This window comes from Haemaphysalis longicornis, unplaced genomic scaffold (genome assembly GCF_048455015.1).
Source record: "Haemaphysalis longicornis isolate Haplotype H1 unplaced genomic scaffold, Haemaphysalis longicornis Haplotype H1 scaffold_8, whole genome shotgun sequence".
NCBI lineage: Eukaryota > Metazoa > Arthropoda > Arachnida > Ixodida > Ixodidae > Haemaphysalis > Haemaphysalis longicornis.
In genome coordinates this window covers 132,883,112-132,897,641 of record NW_027526445.1, presented here as the reverse complement: position 1 = coordinate 132,897,641, position 14,530 = coordinate 132,883,112, and the positions used below count along the sequence as shown (strand labels likewise).

The 14,530-nt window shown below is 44.8% G+C and overlaps 1 protein-coding gene across 1 annotated transcript in view; it reads left to right on the top strand.

Moving 5' to 3' along the window:
- The window catches only part of Machr-a (muscarinic Acetylcholine Receptor, A-type), a 472,231-nt gene that overhangs the window by 414,367 nt on the left and 43,334 nt on the right, over positions 1-14,530 (top strand). The window contains exon 5 of the mRNA XM_077680501.1: positions 10,117-10,216. The gene's annotated coding sequence lies outside the window, so the exon portion shown is untranslated. The remainder of the gene's footprint in view (positions 1-10,116; positions 10,217-14,530) is intronic.

Sequence of the window (14,530 nt, the reverse complement as noted above, 5' to 3'; positions counted from 1 at the left end):
GACTGCGCCCTGACGGGCGCATAAACCATCGCTGCCTGCGGCAGTCCCCCTTTTTTTTTGTCCTTTTCCCTCTTTTAGTGCTCGCTTACATTGCGCTCTGTCTTTTATTTTCCCGTTTATGGAGACGTCTCGTTGCGTCCGAGTATTTAGACTTTATCCGGCCCATTATCGAGATGAGACGAGGGATTTGCCGCAGGGAGCCGGAGCCGACGTATAATCCTCTCTTTTTATACTTGTTCGTTGTGGGCGTGTTCCGGGTTTTTCACTTTGTGCGACCGTAATGAACCTCCACGGAAGCATCGGCCCGTTGATTTTATCGACATGAGCAGCAGCAGCAGCCTGTTTACTTGAATGTAGTTGGGGAGGTTCGAAGTCAATGCGTACTCGCTTTTGACGCGTAGCATTCTTTGCCGAGGACTCCCACAGCCAGGATCGTGGAACGCCCTCCATTTCCACAAAAATACAGATTTGGTGGAAGTAACACCGGTAATCGTTATAATAGCGTAAATGGAGATAATTTGCCGAACATAATTTCGAAAAACAAAGAAAACGGAAGTGAAAAAAACAAAAAAATTCCCTAATATGATCTGACAAAATCAAAAATTTGCATCTTATACATCTCCCCCAAAAAAACCGAACACCAAACAAAGAGAAACTCCAAAAAATAACGTCAGAAACACGAATAAAAATATCGTGAAAACACCAAATCTGCAGTACGCGATGCAACTACGAAAAAAAAACATCATTAGCGAAGTAAAGCCACTTCATCGCTGTAATGATATCAATTTTCTTCGGTGACGAAAAAATAAAAGAAAACTAAAAGAATAACGTGCTCAGACAGAACGTCTTTCGCTACTCATAGCCATATTTGGCTGTAAAGAACTCACGCTATAGACAAACCGCATAAGAATACAACGCATTAGTGTACAATTCCCTGAATTCTTGCAGATTTTTTTGCCTCTGCATTGCGATTTGGGGAAAAGGGGGAATTGCAAGCTGCGTTTTCTTCATCTCGTATTGATTCCTAGGGCAGAGTAAGCGGTATGTTTTAATCGAAACTATGATGCGGAGAATATTTAATTGAATGCCTTCCCAGCGTCAGTGCTACAGGCGAAGCTGGTTCTGGTCTAGCTGTTGGTGTGACGAGCGCCGAAAACGCATTGCGGCAAAGCTAACTTTGGGTTACAATGCCGGTTGATGCAAATGATTACGTAACTCACATGCGCGTGTCCTTGGTGGGCCCAAGGCCACCGCAAGTACGGTGCGAAATTACTGGTACGAAGAGGCCTCCCATCTCAAAAATGGTGCCAATGGCAAACGTGAAAACACAAATTGTGACGTCACTAGGAGTGGCGTCATTGAAAGTAGAACGACCGGAAGTGATGACGTCATCTTCGTTGACGCAATCCATACTGGCACCAGTTCAGCTCGGTGAAATAGCAGTCTATAGGTAGCTAGTAGATCCGTTTGCTGGGGACAGATGAAAACGGGAGAATACCTTAACAATGCACAAACATTTAAAGGAGCCATGAAGACAAAAAACAAGTTGGGTTTATTAGAAAGACTGCTTAGTCACGATAACAATGATACCAATATCATCGCAATCTTCGAACAAATAACAGAGATATTAATGAAAACGTGTGAAGCCGTGGCGACCCCCTAGCCAATTTCCCGCAACTGTTCTATGACGTCACGGAACCTTGTTTGTGCGATTGGCGGCCGCCTAACTGACCTGTCGCGACGACACATGACTGGACGTCTGTCTCTGTAATGGGGCCTCTAGTTACATTTGACCGCATCACTTGAATGCTAACATGCAGTTAACGCACTGAAAATTATATTTTATTGTTGGCCCGTATGACACCATTCTTGCTCATAACACGACACTGTGGCGAAAAATTTGAAATTGTTAAAGACTTCTTACTTTTTTTTTCGTTAAAAAACGTCTTTTGTGGCTCTAATGGAGCTGAGTGAGATACTGAATCCTAGTTCTTTCAAATTAAACGAAGTTGTATTTTCTTTTCATGGCTCCTTTAAGGAACCCTGCAATACTTTTTTGAAATTTTTTTTGAAATCTCAAATGCTTGCAGAATTCAGTGAACCAACACATCCAATACTTAGATTAGAAGGTCGCAAAGTACATCGGCCAAAAATTACTCTTCTACGCCCAGCAGTTAACTTAGACACTTGCTCAACAGATTTTTGTCTCTCACCCGCTCTTCGCGTTCTTCTACCGCTGGAGTGACGTCATTGCAGCGGTGTAGCGCCTATTGGCCGGCTTTCCTTCAGTTGCACGAATGAACGTAATCAATACCCACATTAAAAAGAACGCCAGAAGAGCTAAGCAGAAACGGAAGGCGTATCTGCTGCGACGAGCGAAACACGCGGTGCCGCTCCGTGGTGGCGATACCTATATCTTTCGCAGTGCTTCCAGACGCCAAGGAGGGAGTGAAAGCGTTTGTCGGAAGAGTTGCAGAGTCCCTTTGAAGCGCCTTTGGACAGTGCCCGCTGAACTAACTGTTGTTGGGGCAGCGTTCGACAATTATTCTCTATATAGTGTGTTCTAATAAAATCAAGTTGGCGTGGCTGACTGGCTGATTCTGGCCGGTAGGGGGACTTGCCGACCACCTCTCGTGGTCGGCATTCCAGGTGGATGCGGAATTTTCCCTTCGCAGCGACTTACCCCACATTGGGGCTTCTCCCTAAACCGGTCTTCTAACACGCCACCATGCTGCGATTTCGCACTCCTTTCCAGTGCACTTACACGGTTGCAAAGTTGTCGCAGTGTGCCTTCATCGTTCTTACGCGTATCTTTCGCATGTTTATCTCCCTCCTGCGTTTAACGCTCGCCGAAACGATGCAATAGCGCACAAACCTAACTTGCCTCGTACACAAAGCCAGACAGCTGCGACTCGCTCTAACTTCATTTAAACAAAAAGTATATCGACATGGAAGCAACGCTCAAAAAACGACGGGCCACCCAACTTTTCTCCAACCACCACGCCTGAAGGATCTCTGAGACGCAGTCGATAAAGTGCCAGCGCAGGAGCGAACCGTTTGAAGCGCGGCCTCGTGTGTTTACAGCGGCACGTCCGCGGCACAAAAGAGTCCCCCATTCAACTCTGCACCCAGTTTCGCATGCTATTGCGCGTGTTTCGGAGCGTTAAATTGCTTGGGAAAGCATAAAAGGAAAGGTCCCTTCGCGTTTTGTTCATGCCCTCTGCGTCCCCGAGAGGCGAGGCGATTCCTTGCAACACGGGCTCGCTCTCTCGAGATTGAAATAAGAATGGCCGACTTCATTCGAGCCCAAATGGCAAACAAAGCCCACTTGCGCCATTCGTTGCCGATCTCTCGACATCGATATTTGCTCCTCGTCGTCCCCTTCTGTCTTCAAGACCCCCGACGTCTTAGAAATGCCCAGAACGGTTTGCTCTTGTTTGGACGTAAGAGAGACGGTGGTAAGGTCTTTTTATTTTTCCTCTTGCCGACTGCGACAACCCTTGGAGTAAAGCGTTCGTTTCTTGGCCGTGTGGAGCGCCCATATTGTCGTTCTCCTCCTTTTATTCCTTTTGTCTCTTTTCGCGCCAAATTTGAACAGAGCTGTTCCACGTTTAGAGCGCTTGACTTCAGTTCTGGACGAAGTAAGTGCCCCTTTTTTTTTCTGAGCATCGCTCGTGACTGGCTTACAGCCCTCTCAAGTCGGTGGCAAACAACGGTGGAAACGGACAGTTGTTTTCGTTCACAGTTTGGTTCCCCCATAAAGTTGTTGAAAATGCCTTTACCACTGGAACTCAATCCAGACTCTTTGTCTAACACAGAAAGGTATTAGAAGAAAGTTTGTCCCTCTAATGATTTTATTTTACCTAAGAAGGGGAAACATAATTTTATTATGTATACAAGAAAAGAAAACACTCGCAAAGAAAAAGCGCCAGCTCATCGGATATCTTTATTCAGTTGTAGTTCGAGTTAAAAATCACCTGCAGAAACAAAAAAAAAGTTAATTATTATTTGACGATAAATCAAGTTGAACCTAAAGTCGGGGAAGGATTGCGCAAGATGAACTGAACACAATCTCTCCCCCTGTTCGCCATCGGGACATTCGTTACGACCAGCGATTATTCCATGCTCGTTTCCTACTCAGGTTCCACGAGTTTCCGAGAATTCAGCTCATTCTGTTTGCCATACTGAGAAAAAAATGGCGTAGGTGAATACCGTTGTTTTTTCGCGTTCCCCTTTAGTTTCTTATGAACTGAACATACTTGACTGTTTGATCACGAAGCGATCGGGTTACTGTGACCATTCCAGCGGCTGCGTCGATATCACAGCGCATGCGTAGTCAAGTAAATGGCGGTGGTAGAACGTCCTGGTTTAACACAAGAGCATAACTCAGTTGGCGAAGAAAGCGACAGCGCCAGATCGGCATAACCAAACAAAGCGACCAGGGGCGATATTCTCGAGTTTTGTCCCTTTCGCGTCCCTTTCAAAAGTGTCCCTTTTGGCGAGCCCTAATTGGCTAAAAACAAACAACCGGAAGTGACGTAACGCAAGCGCAATAAACCTACTGTCAACGCTCACTGCTTAACCGGAAGTACGTCACGATGAAAGGGACTCAAAAGGGACGTTTTCAAAAGGGGCAGTTACGAAAATACCGCCCCTGAAGCCCTCGGCGAAGTTCTGTCTGGCGGGAGATTCAAGAAAACGTTTGCGCAACCTTCATATTCTGATAAAAAAAAAAAAAAAACTGATTATCTTGCCCCTGAAAAGCTACCTTCTCAGCAACGCATTTCTGTAAAGTAGTGAAGACGACTTTAACAAAGATGGGTCAAAAGCTTGGTTTTTGTAAATCTGACTTTTCCGTAGTATATGTTGCGTAGCTGTACTCATACAGGAATATCGCGTTCTTGCGTGTTTTGCGACATAACACCTTTAAGAACACTAAACACGGGACTCCAAAGCCGCGACACTAACTCAATACCCAGCCATACATTTCTGCCAAGTAGTGAAAACTACTTTAAAAGAGGTTTTCGACTCTGCTTCCCGTAAAGATTGCTTTCCCACATTAGGTAGCAGAGAAGCCTACCCAGTCGATCGGGATAACGAGCGACGAAACTCGACGACATATCTCAGCGAAAAGGGATGCTTAGGCAATTTTACATAATAAGGGGAGGCTTAGGTGCGCCCCGCCGGTTTTTCTCAGCCCCATTTTATTGTGCGACGTTGAATCCATACCCGCACGCTACGCATAACTCCAGCCTCAAAGCCTAGTCTCGACAGTTAACCGATTAAAAAATAAATCTGGCTAACTTTAGGCAATCCCGGTACTAAACACATGAACAAAAGGGGAAAAAACTCTGCCCATGGTTCATGATGTCGTAATTCAACAACGACATTTCACACTAGTTAAACCGTAATCTCCGTCATTTCATGGTTGTCTACAGTGAGGCAGTGATTTATTCTACCGAATGTAAGCCGCAAGGATGGGCTGCTTCTCGATTCTAGATAAAAAGCTTTGATCACGCAATTGCTTTCCCAACCATTGCTTACCGCTTGCTGTCGCTGAGTGCGTGTGGCGTCAGTCACTATACCATCTTCTCGGCTCTTTCGAGGATAAAGCAACCAAAATATGGCAGCAGATGCGCCATTGCGAAAACTCTCCTCCTTACAATGCCCGGACGCTTTGTCGTATACGTCGTGAAAAGAGACGTCCCTATGCGCGCAGAACTCGCGGTGAGACTTAATCGTATTCGCACAATGCGGTGGAAACGATGTTGCAAACTTTGAAGTGAACAGTGCAGACAGCTCCTTTCAACGCAGCGTTAGCGAAATGTATCTCCGAACACAGTGAATGCAGTTGTGGTACGCTATGCTCCTTTAAGCAACGTTAGCGTGCTATACCGGACTGCACCACTCCGGTTGCTAAACTTTAGCGATGACTAAGTGAACAATAATGGTGATGACGAGGGAGTCCAGAAGCGCGAATATGATTTAACAGGACTCGGTTGCTGGCTAGTTGGTCAATTACAGACGAAGGAATAAAATTGCGCGACAGACGAGCACGAATTCGTCCTTTGTCTTTAGCGCAGTTTTATTATTTCGTCTGAATATGATATACTTCGGGACATGCCGTATCTCCAGACATTTCGTGCGGCTTCGTTTTCTCCACTACTTCGCCCACGTCTTTGTGTGAGTATTACTGGCGTCTGTTCTGGAAAAAAAGAGACGTGTTTCCGAACTTCTCGTGATTTAAACACCTGGCGGAAGGCAAGGGAAGCGTGCTTTGGAGTTCTAAAAGGTTAGGTCTTGGGGTTGTTGACGGAACAGTGAAGGCAGGCCGCACTCCTGCAGGCCTGCCTTCATTGTTCGCATCTGCGAACTACACCGCGTGTCGTTTCGAGTGATGTTAGGCTGACTTTTGGCTAAGACAAAATGGAGGAACGAGCTAGTCACTGAAGCAAGCGCAAACTACGACACGGCCAAGAAAGCTGAACGACAGTGCGTGCGTAAGTGCGCGTGTGCGCGTTTCTTCCGCTGTCCTATCTCTCACCAGCTGATTCTTGCCACGATGATCATGGTTACATTTGTCATTCCTGGGTGATTATGATGATCACGATAACAGTGCGAATGCACATTATTTTGCCGCGTACGAGAGATGCGTGCGGGGAGGAGCCTGGCATTTATCATGCTATTCTAAAACAAAGATGCCAGTAAGCACCCCGCTTGGGTGCACGTTAGGGAAACCGAGGCGGTTTAGCTTAATTTGTGGAACTACTGCGATCTCTTTCGTAGTTCATGTGTAAATAAAACGTACTGACGTGTCGACTTCCGTGCTGGAAGCCGACACGTCAGTACGTTTTGTTTGGACTGGTCGGCGTCTCTTTTTTTTGTTCCGAATGTAGCCTACAGCCCAGACGGGATTCCGTCACGCTCTCGACTTCGTAGTTCATGTGTATAACTTTGATAGACAAAACTCTATTCTTGAATTTAAGTACAACTCGCGTCGAACACCAGCATTACTACATCTATACATACGGTTCGTTGACGCGGCGTATATATACTCCTTGATGGAAATTTATAGGCCAGACCAGAAGCTTTTGGACCCCAAAGTATTTAAAGCAAAACCTTAACATTCAAGGTTGACGAAACTGAAAGGTCCTTGTCCCACTTTTCTGGCAGAAATAATTTCATTCTCACTCGAAGGGTAAGCTTTGTATCTCAATCGAAGGTAAATTCGTTGTGAATTTACCATCTTCACAAAGAATTCACAAATTCTTTGTGAAATCACAAAGAATTTGCGAATTATTTTCCGTATAGTTACTTTCCTCACAGCGTAGGAACTTGTACATTATGCACATTTGAGGTTAGAGGCGAACTCTAACGGGACATTCTACCTTGAAAAATAATAATCCGGTGTTTCGTCGAAGTTCCCATCATAATTAACCCTCGCAATTCTGGTTGAACTACTGTTTTAGACTCTCCGACTTCGCCTTCCGTTCCGGGATTCAACGTGAACACGATCAACCCTTTCAGCGGTCTGTGACAAAACCAAGCCAGGCGCCCCGCTGAAAGAACGAGCTCTTTCACAGCAAGACCGGATCACAGCCCATTACGGCGATGTATTCGGTACAAAGAAGTGACAAAAATATTCCACGAATGGCGATGAGCCACCGCATGGGCGTTTAACAAAGAGAAAATGGCGTGAAAGATAACGCGAAGATGCAGAATAAAGTTGCAGCGAAGCTATTTTGCCAGCCGGTGGCGCCTGCGATGATACACATACTGTGAAGCCACGCCGACTACCGGAACAATGGAAACGAGATAAATGAACCTACCGAGCTTGTGGCGCGTCGTTTCTCTTGTAACTTTTTTTTCCCGCTAGTGCTAATATACATAAAAAAAATGACTGAACTAAACTGCTTCCGATACGAAATACCATTTGCCCAGCCTTGCGCGTGTAGCCAACAAAAGCCTGTGTGCCTTCAACAAAAGCATTCAGACTACCGACCCGAGATAGCTTGCCTCGGCTTTGGCTCAGCTTGGCTTGTCTTGGCTTCAGCGAGCATCGCATGGGTCGTTTGTTAAGTGGCATGAGGTCTGAGCAAGAAAATGTCGTTTGTCGTGGGTAAAGCAACATGGCGAATACAAGAGCGAGCGGCAAAATCTGTTTGCTAATAGAAAGAAGCAGCGGTAAAACAGCGTTGTTGTCTGGGCTTGGCTCGACTTGGCTTAGCCGCGTGCGCGCCGCAGCATCATTATTCAAGGCACCGAATGGGCGCTGTCGCTTCCGGTCGCCCCAATCTCAGTGGCGTTATTTTTTGCGCTCGTTTCTTTGTTTTGTCAATGTTCTGGGCTGTTGATGTTGTCGTCGTCTAACCTTTCACGATGAAATGTGATTTTATTTATCTCTGCCCTCCCCCCCCCCCCTTGTTTCTTTGTCGTATCTGAGAAAAGCTTTTGTTTGAAGTTTATTGAGTACGGTGGAAACCTACTTCGGTTCCATATCCATGAACCAAAGAGGTGCCACGCGATAGAGTGTAATTTTTTGATGGGTGCACAGGCACTGACGAAAGGTTGAAGGGTATGCTTGGTTTGCATTAATTTCTATACCGAACTCTGTCACCTTTAACCAACCAAATCGATTGGAAAGATTTTTGTTCTTTCGAGGGGTTCTCACTGTGAAGAAAAACGAAATGTGAAAAGTTTGAAGTCATGGCGCGAGGCCCGATTTTGTGAGAAAGCTATAGGCATAGGAGTATTGGGAGCGTAACTCGGAAACTTTATTTTGGGGAAATTTTCCCCAGGCGCGTTCTTATATTTTTAATGCTCTAAATGCTACACACATCAATACAAGTTTAGCCAATTCTGACAAAGGTGCTCACTCCTGAATGTTAAAAAGAAGGCACATCTTTATACCATTCGAACCCGCAGTTCCTCAATTAATACGCTCAGTGACTCGTTCTAGGCAGCCGCACATGCTCTGAGCTGCCCATTACCCTTCGTGATGACGAAAGCAGAAATTGGACACCGCGTCCATGCCTTCTTAGCAGGTGACAATAATATTCTGTCCAGTCCAGTCATACAGCAGTAATAACAAAATGTGTAGACGTTAGAAATGGCGGTTCACGTACCTCGGTTGGCCGACACGCAGATGACGCCATTTTATAGAAAGGTTACGGCAGCTGCCACAATAGTGGGAACCTGGCGTAATACGTATACAACGTGTATTGGTGTATACGTATACATACGTGTATACGTATGTATACGTTTGTATTCGGTGCGTTGTATACGTGTATACGTATACAATGCACCGAAGCTATACAAAGTATAGCTTTGGTGCTTTGAACACCGCTTTTAATTTTCACAGGCAAGCTGCAATTGGATATTTGTCGACTTATTTCCCACGCTGGTTGTTGGACTTATCAACTACGCTAGCGAAGAATGACTATAAAGTGTATAAAGTTACCAAGTGGAGAAATAAAGGGAGAACATTGTGAAAAGACTCACTCCTTACAAATCGCGTAAAATAAACTGAAGCTTTCTTTGGCTCAATGATGGCGACTGTACGCAAGAAGGTACTTCAGGAAAGCCAACTTTATAAAGGCACAAAAAGAAAAAGAAACTTTTCCCGTGGTCACAATCAAACCTGCGTCCCTCGTGCTATAAAGCCGACGTCTATTCGATCGAAACAATTAGACATGGTGGAAGCAGTTTGAATTTTGGACTTTGACATTGACTCAGGTTGCAGGGAGAAAGTTTTGCGTTTTAATCGTCTTGCTCATAAGGGGCTTTAGTTTGTTTAGTGCACGCCTCAAAAGCTGTGTATCGTATATTACTGTAGTTAATGTATTATACGTTAACCAGAATAGCGCAGTGCAAGACGATTTTAGGCATTTTTCCGTGCTTTGCAATATTCTTCAATGTCTATATTGGCTATATATATATATATATATATATATATATATATATATATATATATATATATATATATATATATATATATATATATATATATATATATATATATATATATATATATCAATTTGTAACCATCAAATTGGCGTAAAATAGTTTAACTTGTGCGGCCTTCTTTTTTCTGAGCGATGTCCTTGTTTCTTCCAGATGACTTCAAAGGCGTACAGCAGCTGTGCCTGATTCGTCTTTCAACCACTGCTGGTGGGGAACTTGATGGAAATGAATTTCAATCCTGCAAAGCGAAAAGGTAATCAACTTCACTATCATGCTAACCGCTTCTGTATTTAAAGGAGCCATAAAGAGAAAATACAACTTAGTTTAATTTGAAAGAACTGTATTCAGTATCTTACTCAGCTCCATTACAGCCACAAAAGATGTTTTTTAACGAAAAAAAAGCAAGAAGTATTTAAAAACTTTCAAATTTTGGGCCACAGTGACGTGTAATGAGCAAGAATGACGTCATACGGGCCAACAATAAAACATAATTTTCAGTGCGTTACCTGCACGTTAGCAGTCAAGTGATGCGGTCAAATGCAACTAAGGCCCCATTACAGACGTCCAGTCATGTGTCGTCGCGACAGGTCAGTTAGGTGGCCGCCAATCGCACAAACAAGGTTCCGTGATGTCATAGAAAAGTTGCGGGAAATTGGCTAGGGGGTCGCGACTGCTTCACACGTTTTCTTTCATATCTCCGTTATTTGTTCGAAGATTCCGATGATATTGGTATCATTGTTATCGGGACTAAGCAGTCTTTCTAATAAACCCAACTTGTATTTTGTCTTCATGGCTCCTTTAACGCTCGCAGAAAGAATTTAAGGCAAGTACGAAAAGAGCGCACGAATTCCGTTTTTGTGTCTTGGTGGTATACGGCCAGACGGACATTAAAACACGCTTGTATGTACCTCCAGCGCTCCTATTTAACAAAAATCAGACTGTTACAGCAACAGCTACGTTTAGAACACGAGCTTACAGTTCTAATTGGGGAAAATAATTTCTAAACCCCTTTATTGAGCACTGCCAGCGCGGCTTTATCCGATAACAATTCAAGTCAGGAGCAAGTTCCAAATCATTAATAGTGTGTTATATTTCAGTATTAGCGGCGCACGACAGAAAATCCAAACTTGTGGACAAACGCTACTGAATAAAATTTTCAACACACACATTTAGTTAACTCGTGTACCTCTCCGGTTTCTTTCCCAACAATTCACTAATGGTCACCTTCTTTTCAAACTAGTTTTCCATGTGTCCTTTGATTGCTATATAATATGTCTGCTCCTCCATTTGGAACGCCGGTAAACTTCATTTTTTAATGTTTTCCTCGTGTTTCTCGTATTAGATTCGCCATATTTACGTTAATGAAGTATCATTCATTCATTGATTCATTCTCATGCTTGTTTCTCGGTCTATTCTTACCTTATTTTCTCACGCTCTTTGTGAGTTTTTTTTTTTTTTTTTTGTTGAGTTGGCATTCAAGAATGCCTCGGAAAGCAAAGGGGATAATGCGGTAGGTCATTGAAACAGATGAAGAATTTTGAAAGACAGAAAGAAAGTGGAGAAAAAATGCACCATCGCACCAGACGCGTATTCTGGAGGTCGTGGGTTCGGATCCCACCCGGTGGGCGTTTTTTCTCCACCTTCTATCTGTCTTTCCAAATAATTCACCTGTTTCAATGACCTACCGCATTCTCCCTTTTGCTTTCCAATGCATTCTTGACTGCCAACCCTTATTCTCTCTATGCATACATACGTAACATATAAAGTAAAAATGGGAAAGCCAGCTGCTCTTTCCGCTGTATTGACTGGTGGCTTACTTTTTTGTGTCTATTCAATACGCTCCTACTTCTCAATTCACCCCCGTGAGTTCACTTCCTCCTTTATAACGGAATTATCGCAATTAATACTAATTATTCTGCGTGTAATAGAGCTCAGGGCAATCTGAAATAAAAACGAAAGCATCAGGCTGAAGCGCTAGTATAGAAGTTGGGAGCACACCGTCTTAATGTTTCTCCATCTGGGGCAGCGTTAATTGGGAGCGGATGATAATTAGTTCCATCGCATCAAAGTTTCAGGTTCGCAAATGAAGAACGCGCTCGACCCCCTACCTTACATATAATTACTTATTAACTATTCGGACCAATTAGTGCGCCACTTCGCGGAACTCTAAATGACCTAGGAAGTGTCGAATTTCAGGGCTCGAATTTTATGCAGGCTCATTAATTCAGATCCGATATCGCCACGTGTTTATAATTCCCGCATATGAAGCATAAAGTATAGGTCTCCTCGGTCCCAAGTTTAGGTTAATTTGCCATGTGCCAGACAGCTCAAGCGTCTGAAGTTCCAGTTACGGTGCTTTTCTTCCAGTAGAACCCCCAAATTCAGTGTCTTATTCTTAGCAGTCTGGCGACACTGGTTGCCTCTGGCTCGCTCAATAAGCAGCAGCCCTATCAAAAAAATATTCAGTTGTTCCTTTTCCTCACACTCATAGAGTTTCTCACTAGCTTACCTAGAGTGGAATCTGGCGCTAGCGTCAACGTGATTCGGCGGAAGCGCTCTACTCCTCCATGAGTGCCGCCATAGTGTGTAGTTCGGCCGGGAGTTCGGCATGGCATGGCCGGAAATGACTTTGTGGCTACGCAAATTGAGTTTTTGTTTAAAAAATTGCTGCCGAAAGTGCCGCTGTCAACAAATTTTGTTTTGTGTAAGGCACTGTGTTCGAGGTCTTATGCTGCAAAACAAATTAGATGGTTACAAAGAAAAGAAAAAAGTAGAGGTCCTGCCTTTGGCTCACGCTGCCAGACACAGCGGGTCGTCTCGGATATATTTTTAAGTTATTACATCCTTCAAACTGGGTGAGGTTTTCTTTGATTTGTTGTAATATTTAGCTGAAAAAAATTATTTATATTGTCTAAAGCTGTGTTCTTGCTTCATCTCATTAGTCTCATTATCGTATGCTACGCGCCTTGGCAGGCGATGCAGCATTACAGATGCGAGAATGATGTAATCGCGTTGTATTTATTTGTTTTGTATAAGCAGGTATAAATTAACGTGGAAGCGAAGCCTGTTACCGCAAGTAAGTCTTCAAGTACGCGCGCAAAGCATTATGAAATTGCATGAATGCTTCAAATGGCAAATAAATAATGGCTTGTCGAGTTGCTATATATGTTGCCCCATTGCGTCTGTCCAAGGCAACGCATGCTTCAAGGGGTAAGTAAACGCAGCGACGGCGACGAGCGACACGAAAATTGTAACAGAATGGGTGCAGAAAACGCATTGTGTGTGCTAGCGAAGCTTATTTAGTGGCGACAGCAGCAAGCGGGAAGCGGTATAATGCAGCAAGCGGCCGCCGGGGCCCTCGCTCGGTTTTTTCCTGCCAGAAGCAGCCCACAAGCGAGCGGCAGCGGCGATACAGTAAACTGTAGCGACGAGCGACGACGACAGAGGACATCGGCGGCAGTGTATTAATTTTTTTCGCTTGTCGCTTTGGCCAAGTACACTCTGTTGTTGCACCTTTTGGGTTGCGTTTTTCGCGTCGCTTGTCGCCGTCGCTTCATGTGGTCACCCCTTCATCTGAAGAAACTCCCCACTAACGCGAGCACATGCGTTAAGAGGTAATCACGCTGCTGTTTAGACATGTCTGTGATAGCCATTGAATGCCAAACAGGGCATCCCGAAAACAGAACTAAAAAACGCTTCAGAACCGAGAAGCCTAATCCATAGCTATTTGCACTAGCCACTTGCTGCCAATCCGATTCGCACACTACCCACAATTCCCATGTCGGCGTGCGATCGCAGCGACACTTTCCGCTCTAGGTAATATTGAGAAACTCCATGTCGCACTACCCGCCGCGGTGGCTCAGTGGCTAAGGCGTTGCGCTGCTGAGCACGAGGACGCGGGTTCGATTCCCGGCCACGGCGGCCGCTTTTCTGATTGAGGCTAAAAGCAAAAACGCCCGTGTGTACGAGATTTCGGCGCACGTTCAAGATCATCCGGTGGTCAAAATTAATCCGGAGCCCCCCACTACGGCGCGCCTCATCGCCTGCGTTGCGTCGGCGCGTTAATCCCTACAATCAATCAATCAATTTTTCCTTACACTATAGTAGTGTCGCCCTCTTTGGAATCTTCGAGTGTTTCATGACTCCCCGTTATGCGACGCTGGCGCAGTGCCGTTTTTACGCCACCTTTTAACTGCGAAATTAAAATACCGCCACAGAAGAGATCAGGGGCGAAAAAATGGCGTGGGTAGGGATTTGTTGCGTCTCCTTGGTGAGGATTTCCAGGTGGAAACATAGAAGTATAAATCATAACCTCTCACCAGCACCCCGTTTCGCAGACAATGGATTTCTGGGGCAACTTCCATGCACACTGAAAAAATTCCGGTGGTGTTCATTTCTCATGTAGTTTCAAGCGATCGACTGCTAACGCCGTATTTCGTGGCGCTTTCGCAGGCATAGCTGACCACGTGAGGCAGCATGGGAAGCTTCTGGCGGGGTTGACTCAACCCCATCGGAAGTTTCTCGGCGCCGTATACGCCTCGAGATTCGCGATCGCTGCGCCGCCTGC